General features: G+C 47.0%; 1 long non-coding RNA gene across 1 annotated transcript; it reads left to right on the top strand.

Annotated features, from left to right (window-relative positions):
- Positions 1-7,372: 7,372 nt before the first annotated feature.
- Positions 7,373-8,143, top strand: LOC310921698. The gene is made up of 5 exons (XR_014592198.1): positions 7,373-7,430; positions 7,508-7,549; positions 7,647-7,711; positions 7,800-7,872; positions 8,038-8,143. It is a non-coding gene; the product is annotated as an uncharacterized lncRNA (long non-coding RNA).
- Positions 8,144-8,627: the final 484 nt, after the last annotated feature.

Raw genomic sequence — 8,627 nt, 5'->3', positions numbered from 1 at the left:
ATGACCGAGTTTCTCCGAACAGCCGAGAATAGCCGACTACTGACGGAAATCGCCGGGTTTTCCCGGACAGCCGAGCCCAGCCGAGTTTCCCCGAACGTCGCCCCCCTCAGCCGAACCGAACGAGCCGGGGGCAGTTCCGGGGCGGCCCCGGCCGGTGTCCGCCGTCACTGCCGCTTCTTCGGCGGGCGATTCAAGGCGGTGTCGGGGCCGCTGCCGATTCCTCGGCGGACGGACGGGCGGGACACGCTGGCGCTGTGCCCGGAGCTGGAGCCGAGCCGGGGTTCCCGGGGAAGGCGGCAGGATAAGCCGGTAAAACGCCCGGAGTTCTCGTGTGGCCCCGGGAGGCCCCGGAACATTGATTTGGGGGGGTCTGTGCCAGCCGCTTATGCCCTAATGGAGAGGGATTTCTCACAAGGACACGCAGTGATGGACAAGGGGAAGGGCTTCATCAGGATGAAGGGAGGCCGGTTTAGATTAAATATCAGGAAGGAATTGTTCCCTGTGAGGGCGGCGGGGCCCTGGCACAGGTTCCCCAGAGAAGCTGTGGCTGCCCCTGGATCTGGTGGAAGGTGTCCGTGCCCTGGGTGGGGCTGGAATGGGATGAGCTTTCCCTTCCACAATTCAGTGATTCTGGAGGTCTGGCTGAGCTCAGTCAGCCTGTGGGGCTGTTGCAAATTCAGGCTGGAAGTTGAGTGCTCGTAATTTACACAGTGTAAAGCAAGAATGAACGGTTAAAAAAATTCTGATGCATGACTTTTTTAATATAAAAAGCAGGGGGAGAGGTGCTTCCTTTTATTTTCTTCTGATTCAATTGTATTTCTCACTTACAGCACAGTAGAAACCCTGTTCTGCTCTGGCTGCTGAAGGACACTGCAGCATCTCCAGGTGCACCTGAAGGGATCTCGACACCAAGAGAGATTTGTTCTGTTTCCGCATTGACTCTGTTGAAAGGTGAACACAGAATGTCCACGGGTCACCCTGCCAGCTCCACTTGGCTCAGCAGGCATCGCAGGGAGGGCGCTCCTGTCATCTCTCTGGTGAGTCTGGAGGTGGGTTTTTCTGCTGCTCTGGGGCTGTGCTGGGACCCCTCAAATTCCAGTCAGAGGTGCTGGGCACTGCTGGGCCTTGGGGACACCACTGAGAGGCGGCTGCTTTGGTTCTTAATACCTGGAAATCCATGGATTGCTGGGTGATTCCCATAAGTTCTCCTATTTTGTAGGAGCTGCAGGGTGAGGTCAGTATTCTGAGGGAGGCCCTGGCAATGCTGCCAAAGGGAAGGAACACGGAGCATCCGGGGGCTTCTCCCACCTGAGTTTCTTCTGGAGCATGCTGCGTGTCATGCTGGATGTTTAACCTGGCTTTGGGGTGTTCTCCTGCAGTCCCAGCTCCAACTGCTGTCCCTGAGCCGAGGCCTTGCTGTGTCCCAGCGCTAAACCCGGCAGGTGGGTCCTGCTTTTCCAGCCCTTTAATCCCTCAGGCAATCCCAGATTCCCGGAGCTCCCCTGGGCCCAGCCTGGACTCTCTCCCTGGGAGCTGCACTTCAGTCTGCCTGAACCAAGGACCTCCTGTTTGAAACTTTATTCCTGCTGTTTTTCCTCTTGCAGGTATTTGGCAAAAAAGGAGAGAGCCAGTGGGAAGTGGAGGCACTGGAAGGCCTTATCCCAGTCCAAGGTTCCCACTTATCTCTCTGACTCCTGGAGAAATGCCTGACCATAACCAGAGAGTGTCCATTTGATTTCCTGCCCTTTACAGTAAATCGTTGCTTTCAGCTGGTTTGTGTTCCTGGTGTCATCCTCCTCCTCCTCCTCCATGGATTTGTCAATAGAATTCCTGACTTTTGCTGAGTTGAATTTTGTTATTCCAGCAATTGTGGCTCTTTGGTTCCACTGAAACTTCCCATCTCTGCTGGGAGTTTCATCTGTCAAATCCAAGTAAGACTGGAGTTTCTTTGGGTTGTTACTCCCACAAACTAGAGATCCTTCTGGAATAGGAGTAAATTGGCATGTTTAACTCCCTCTTCCCTTGAAAATCAGAGCAGAGGAAGCATATTTGAAATCATCATTCCATGGACTTCCACAGACTTCCTGGCTGTTCCAAAAGTTTTCCATGTTAGAAATTCCTGAGCTTGTTTTCCAGGCAAGCTGGGAGTTGGATATTATTCCTTCCTTTTATTTGATGTTTTTCCTCTCTCTGATTTTAGTAAGGCTATATTTTTTTTTCCTATTTTCTATCCTAATTGGAATTTTGCTAATTCTTAGGGGACATTTCCAAGGAAATTTCCCCAGTTAAGGCTGGTAAATCAGGAATGTGTCAGCACCATATCCACAGAATTCTGGGAATTCCCAGGAAAACTTGTAAAGTGTTTAATTGCCTTGATTCATCTCGTTTTCAAGTTCAACTGAGTGTGTTTTTAAATACATAAGTTCCATTAAAACTTAAATCCCGGCCTAGTTGCTGTTCCTTGGACACAATGGGGTGGTTCTTTCCTGCCTTGGCACATGTGGATGTTCATCCCAAGTGAGCTTCCTGCTAAAACAGAATTTGTTTCCAAGAATTTTCTAGAAAACCTTATTTTCTGGGAGGCACTGGGTTTGTTTTCCCTATCCCTGCCTAATCAAGAAAACTCCTGGGGCCTGTGTTAGGCAGTGGCATGAGGGGAGGGCTGTGTTTATTTAATTTCGTATTTTATTTTACTTATTGTTTATTTTTTTTTTAATTTTTGATTTTTGTATTTTATGTTAAATATTGTATTGTGGTTAATGTTTTAATATATTTTTTGTTTTGTCTTTTTAAAATGCTTTTGGTTTATTTCTTTAATTTTTATATTTTTAGTCTATTATTTATTTTTAAAATTTAAAATTTTTTCTTTATTACTATTTAAAATCTTAATGACTTTTTTTTTTAAATTTATGGATATTATTTCCGTTTTTACATTCATATTATTTATTTTGTATTTTAAATTTTTAAATTATATTTTAAATTTATTTTAGATTTTATTTATATTGGTTTTTTTTAATAACTTTTGAGGTTTTTTTTAAATGTTTATTTTGTTTTATTTTATTTTATAATATTTATTTTCATGTTTTCATTGTTCCTTTTTTTTTTCCTTACTCTTTTTTTTCCCCCGAGTATGTGGAAGTTTGGTCCCGCCCCCATCCCGGGCAGAACACGGCAGAGGGCGGAGCGTGGGGCGGAGCGTGGGGCGGAGCGTGGGGCGGAGCGTGGGGCGGAGCGTGGGGCGGAGCGTGGGGCGGAGCGTGGGGCGGAGCGTGGGGCGGAGCGTGGGGCGGAGCGTGGGGCGGAGCCTGGGGGCGGAGCCTGGGGGCGGAGCCTGGGGGCGGAGCCTGGGGGCGGAGCCTGGGGGCGGAGCGTGGGGGCGGAGCGTGGGGGCGGAGCCTGGGGCGGAGCCTGGGGCGGAGCCTGGGGCGGAGCCTGGGGCGGAGCCTGGCAGTTCACGGGGCAGGGCCGGCGTTTTCGGTGTTTGGGTTTTGTCTGGGCTTGTCCAGCCAAGTCATAAACAAGCCAATTCGGCTCCTGAACTCTCCAATGAATGTTTAAAACGCTTCCACAGAAGGACAAGTCAGGAGTGATTCCAAAGGAATATTTGTAAATGAAGGGTAACGATTTCTGGGGAATTTCCTTAGGAATTATGAACCTCAGGCATATGGACTTTCGGGGGTGGAATCCCAGTTCCAGCCTCGGGCACCTGCAGGAGAAGAGGGGTCCTTATCCACAGCAAGGGAAGCCCGGTGCCCCATCGTGTCAGCTGCAGACCATGAACCGTCCCGGGAATGAACAGCAAGTCCCCTCTGCCTCACCCTCGGACGGGCAGCAGCTGCAGGTGAGAGATGCCACAGGATGGGGAGGGGAGAGAGCAGCCCCAGGTGGAGCTGTGATGGATAACGATGGGGCGGTTCCAGGTTAAGAGGGCAGCCCCAGCTCATTCTGGTATCCAGCCGTGGGGAGTGAGGAGCTCACGCTGAGGTCCTGGCTGTGGTTCATGGGGAGCACGTGGGTTTGGAGCGTTACTTGGGAGGCGATGGGGATCAAACCTTTCTACCCAGCAGCAGCAGAAGGTCAGCCAGTGTGGGTTTATAGAGGGGACTTTTTTTTTCCTTTTCAGCTTCATCTTAATAAACCCTCCCCGGTGCTCCCAGACGAAAAAAGAGTTATGGAGACAAAAGGAGTTCAAATTGATTGAAGAAACTCCTTTTTTCTGTTGTTGTCTGTGTTTAAAGTGGAGGGATTTTCTTTTCACCTGGAATTTAAATGAATAGTGGCAGTTCTGTGTGGCTTTTATTCAATATTATGTTCTTAGGTGGTGTGTAGTGTTTTGTGTGACTTTTTTGGTGTTATTTGTTATATATAATTTAGCTTTTGAGCAAAGGTAACTTTATGTGTGGATTTGTTTGTATTTGAGGTAGAACTGATTTAAGTAGCTTTTTTGAGAGACTTCTGAAATGTGTTGTTGGGGTTTTGTGTGTTGTATGGATGGATTCAGGTTGGGTAGAGCTGGTTTTTCTGTTTGGTGGTTTTTAGTGATTTATTGTGTAGCTTTATTCTGTTTGTAGGTGGTGTGATGAGGGATATGTGGTGTATTTAATTCATGTTTGGTTTCACAGTTCACGTTGGTCAGAGTATTTTTGAACTGAGTTTTGTTGTTGAATTGTTTTTTGGGGATATTGTGTTTTTCCAGGGTTTGTTTTCTAAGGTTTACAGTGGTGTAATTGTCTGTGGTGTGAGGTATAGGGGAGGGTTTTATTTATTTAGTGGTGGCTTTTATCATAGGGAGCATCTAGTGTTTGTTTTAGTGGGTTTGAGATGGTGTGATGTAGTTCATTTTTTAGGGTTTCTTAATATTTACAATTAAATGATTTTTTATTGTGTTATAGGGGTTTGTTTATTTAGCATGCTTGACTACAGTATACATTTTATAGTTTTGGATAATTTAGGAGATATTGTTTGTAGTCTAATGGATCTTTTGGTTTTGTGTGTATTTATAGGTGGTCTGTTTGTTTTGATGGTTTTGAGGAATTAAGAGTTCATTGAGTTAGGAATAATTGTTTTTGGTGCTGTTAATTTAAGTATATTTGTGCTACTTTTATTTCTATGGATTGAATTGTTTGTTGTTGTGGTTTCGGGTAAACCTGAGAGGAAACTTTTGAGTGGGTTTTTTTTAGAGAGTAAACTAAAATGGTCTCTCTTTTAAATTGGTTTGGGAAAGAACTTCTTTGGAGAAAAATGGGAAAAACTATTTATTTAACAAAGTGCTCACAAGCATAAAGAGTGAATGACATAAAATAATAAAACTTTCTGTTATTTTGTGGCGAGATGGTAAATTCAGAAAGTCCTTGCTGTGGGTTGTAGCTCCTTTGGTCTCTTGTCAGCTCTTCCAGCATTGATAAAATGCTGAGGTCCAGGCCCTGTGGCTGCAGGTGCAGCTCTCGGTGCTTCTCTGGGTTTTTCAGTCTGCAGCAGGTTTAATGAGCCCTAAGAAAAGGGGGGGAAAAAATCAGTGCAGGGAACTTCTCTGCCCTAAAACTAACAAAGAGCCATCAGATCTGTGTGCTGCAGTCTGTCTGTGTCTCAGCTGAATACACTGGAGAGAGGGAATGCAGAGGAGTGACCACTGTTCTCTTGAAACAGGCTGTGTGCTTTTTCTTTCCTTGCTTTGCTCTCAAAATCAGTCAGAAAGGTACAGAAGGCATTTTTGAAGGAGTTATTTTAACTATTTGATGGTTTTTGGCACTTCAAGTACTTGTTTTGGAGTGTTTGGGGTTTTGACTTAGTTATAATGGGATAATTTTACTTCTAATTAGGTGTTTTTAGGTTTTATTGCAGTTAAAAGTTGTGACTTTCTTGTTTTGTTAGTAGAAATAGAAAATAGGTTTTGATTTTGTATATAGTGATGGGATTGGTGTGTATGGTGTATTAGTGTGGACTAAGGATTTAAAATTCTGTGGTTTTGATGTGTTAGCTTAATGAATTTATAGTTTAAAAGATGTGGGGTTTATGGCTCTTACTTGGTTAGAGGCAGATCTTTAAATTGGGGGGGGTCTGGGTGTGTATTTTGGAGGTTTTTTGAGGGGAATGGACATGGGGTTATTTTTATTATATTTGGAAAACGGACTACGAGTAATAAGAGTTGGCTTTTTTTTTGCTGGACTTTTGTTTGCATTTCCTAAAATTGATATATTTGTGTGGTCAGGGTCGTGGTGTTTCTGGTGCAACTCTAAGCCTCCATTATTGCTTGTGTGTTTCAGGTGGTCACTTGTATCACACTGAGATGTCCTCACTGACCTGCCAACAGCCCTGCTGAGATCATCCGTGGATGTTTGGTTTTCTTTATGGCACCTGACTAAGAGACAACAGCCCAGTGACAGCAGGAGTTTCCCAGGCAGAGACAGCCTTCCTTGGCACCTGATGTGGATTCTCATCCCTGAACATCCCAGAGATAAGTGAAGGGCTAAAAGCCACAGAGGGGATGAAAGTGGGGTGTGGAGTCAGAGGTCACCAGGAGGGATTTTTGAGTCTGGTTTGGAGATGGGGATGTCCAAGCTGTGACCCCTTTAGGGCACGTGAAGGGAAGGTCTCACAGTGCTGAGGTGTGCAGGGCAGAGCAGTCCCAGTGCACGTCGTGTCACTTGTCTGTTGTGCACTCTGTGTCTTGTGTGTTTTGTTTTGTGTGTCTTTTGCCTTAACCCTTCAAGGGGTCTTTTGGAGACCCCAGGCATTGTTCTTAACATCTCCCTATTCCTGGTGCTGATACCAGGCCAGGCATCAAACCCTTGACTTGGGAGCTCAGAGGCTCCTCAGAATCCATCTCTCTTCACAAGTGCCCAGGCTGATGCCTTTCCAGGTCTTGTTCTGAGCTGTATCCACAGCTGTGCACTGCTGTGATCCATTCAGGTGGATTAGGTCTTGTCAGAATGCAGAGACAGGTACAGGATTCTGACCGTAGGATTCTCAGGCATCCATCCCTGCTTTTCCTGGAACAAGTCATCCTGTTGGCATCTTCTTCCTGCAGGGTTCTCTGAGCCTGGTCAGCTCCCCATGGGTCTTACCTCGGTCATCTCATTGCGAGTTCTCTCGGTCCTCAGGGTCATTCTTCTTGCTGAGATATTTCTGTCCCTGTTGTGTCCCCCTTTTGTCCTGTCCTGTGTCACGGGTGTTGGTGTGTTTGGTCTGGAGCTGCTGTGCCTTGTTGCTCAGTCTGGGTGTGGGGGGAATGGGACAAGTCCTGGGGAGTTGAAATTTGTCATGTCGAGTGTAGTTGGCCTGTAGAGGGTATTCCTAGATGGACACAAATGCCTGCAGCTGTCAAGTTCTCCTGCAGCACTTTGACTTTTGTCCTGATTTTCTTTTAGGTGCAGATGGATTAAATCCATGGCAGAGTGCCCCATCCCGGGTGAGGGGGCTCCCCTGAGAAGGTCAGTCACTGTTTGTGTTTGCAGGGGAGTGTAAATGGTGGCCATGTTACAGCACTGCTCTTTGTCTTTATTTTTAGGAGGCAAAGCTGGGTCTCTGCAGTCAAGGTGAAGTGGACGAGGTGAGCAGTGATGGGTGGACAGAAGCAGTTGCTGTTGCTCAAGTCTCACTTCTGGTTCTGCTCTGAGCATTCACTGTTCTGTTTTATTTTATTTTAGGTGGTCCCCTTGGCAGATGTGCTGGCCCAGGATGCCAGAGGAGGGTAGATGGGTGCAACATTAAAGTTCACTTGTGCTGTGCTTCAGTCAGAGCGGGGACGTTGCTGTTTCACAGTAACTCAGCATGATTTTTCCTTTTTTGTTTCTTTGCAGGTGCTGCTGCTGCCCAGGTGTGCCAAGGAATAGAGGGAGGGGGTGAGTTGGCACTTGGGCAGGTGGCCCACAGGTGAGTGCTGTGCTCAGTGTGTCCCTTTGCCTTTTGCTGGGTTCACTCTGGGCAGCCTCTGGAGTGGGGGAAGATCTGAGGGGGAGCCGGGACAGCGGGGCAGAGGAGCCCCAGGGGTGACTCTTCTGGAGGGGAATAGTTACATTTTCTGTTCTGTGGTCCCAGGTAGTGTGAGGAGGTGCACAGCTGGAGTTTGGATATGGCAGCACTGAGGTGGGAGCAGAGAATGTCTCCAAATCCACGGAGCCAACACGTTCATTTCTGTCGGGGAAGGATTTTGTCTGCTCGTATTCCAAAAGCTGAGTGTTGGGGCTGGTGGTTGGGAGAAGGGGAAAAACCTTTTCAGTCCCAGGAGGCAATTTAAAGTTACCTTAGAGGGGAGGGCCCTTGTGGGATGGACCCCTCAGGAGTAAAAAGAGAGAGGTTGACACAAAGTGTCTGGAGCTGTCGAGTTCTCCTGCAGCACTTTGACTTTTGTCCTGACTTTGTTTCAGGTGCAGATGGCTTCAATCCATGGCAGAGTGCCCCATCCTGTGTGAGGGGGCTCCCCTGAGAAGGTCAGTCACTGTTTGTGTTTGCAGGGGAGGTGTAAATGGTGGCCATGTCACAGCACTGCTCTTTGTCTGTATTTTTAGGAGGTAAGGCTGGATCTCTGCAGTCAAGGTGAAGTGGACGAGGTGAGCAGTGATGGGTGGACAGAAGCAGTTACTATTGCTCCAGCCTCACTTGCTGGTGGAACTCTGAGCATCCAGTGC

The sequence above is a fragment of the Zosterops lateralis genome, assembly GCF_965231275.1.
Source record: "Zosterops lateralis genome assembly, chromosome: 36".
In the NCBI taxonomy this organism is placed as follows: Eukaryota; Metazoa; Chordata; class Aves; order Passeriformes; family Zosteropidae; genus Zosterops; species Zosterops lateralis.
This window is presented reverse-complemented; position numbering and strand designations above follow the sequence as displayed.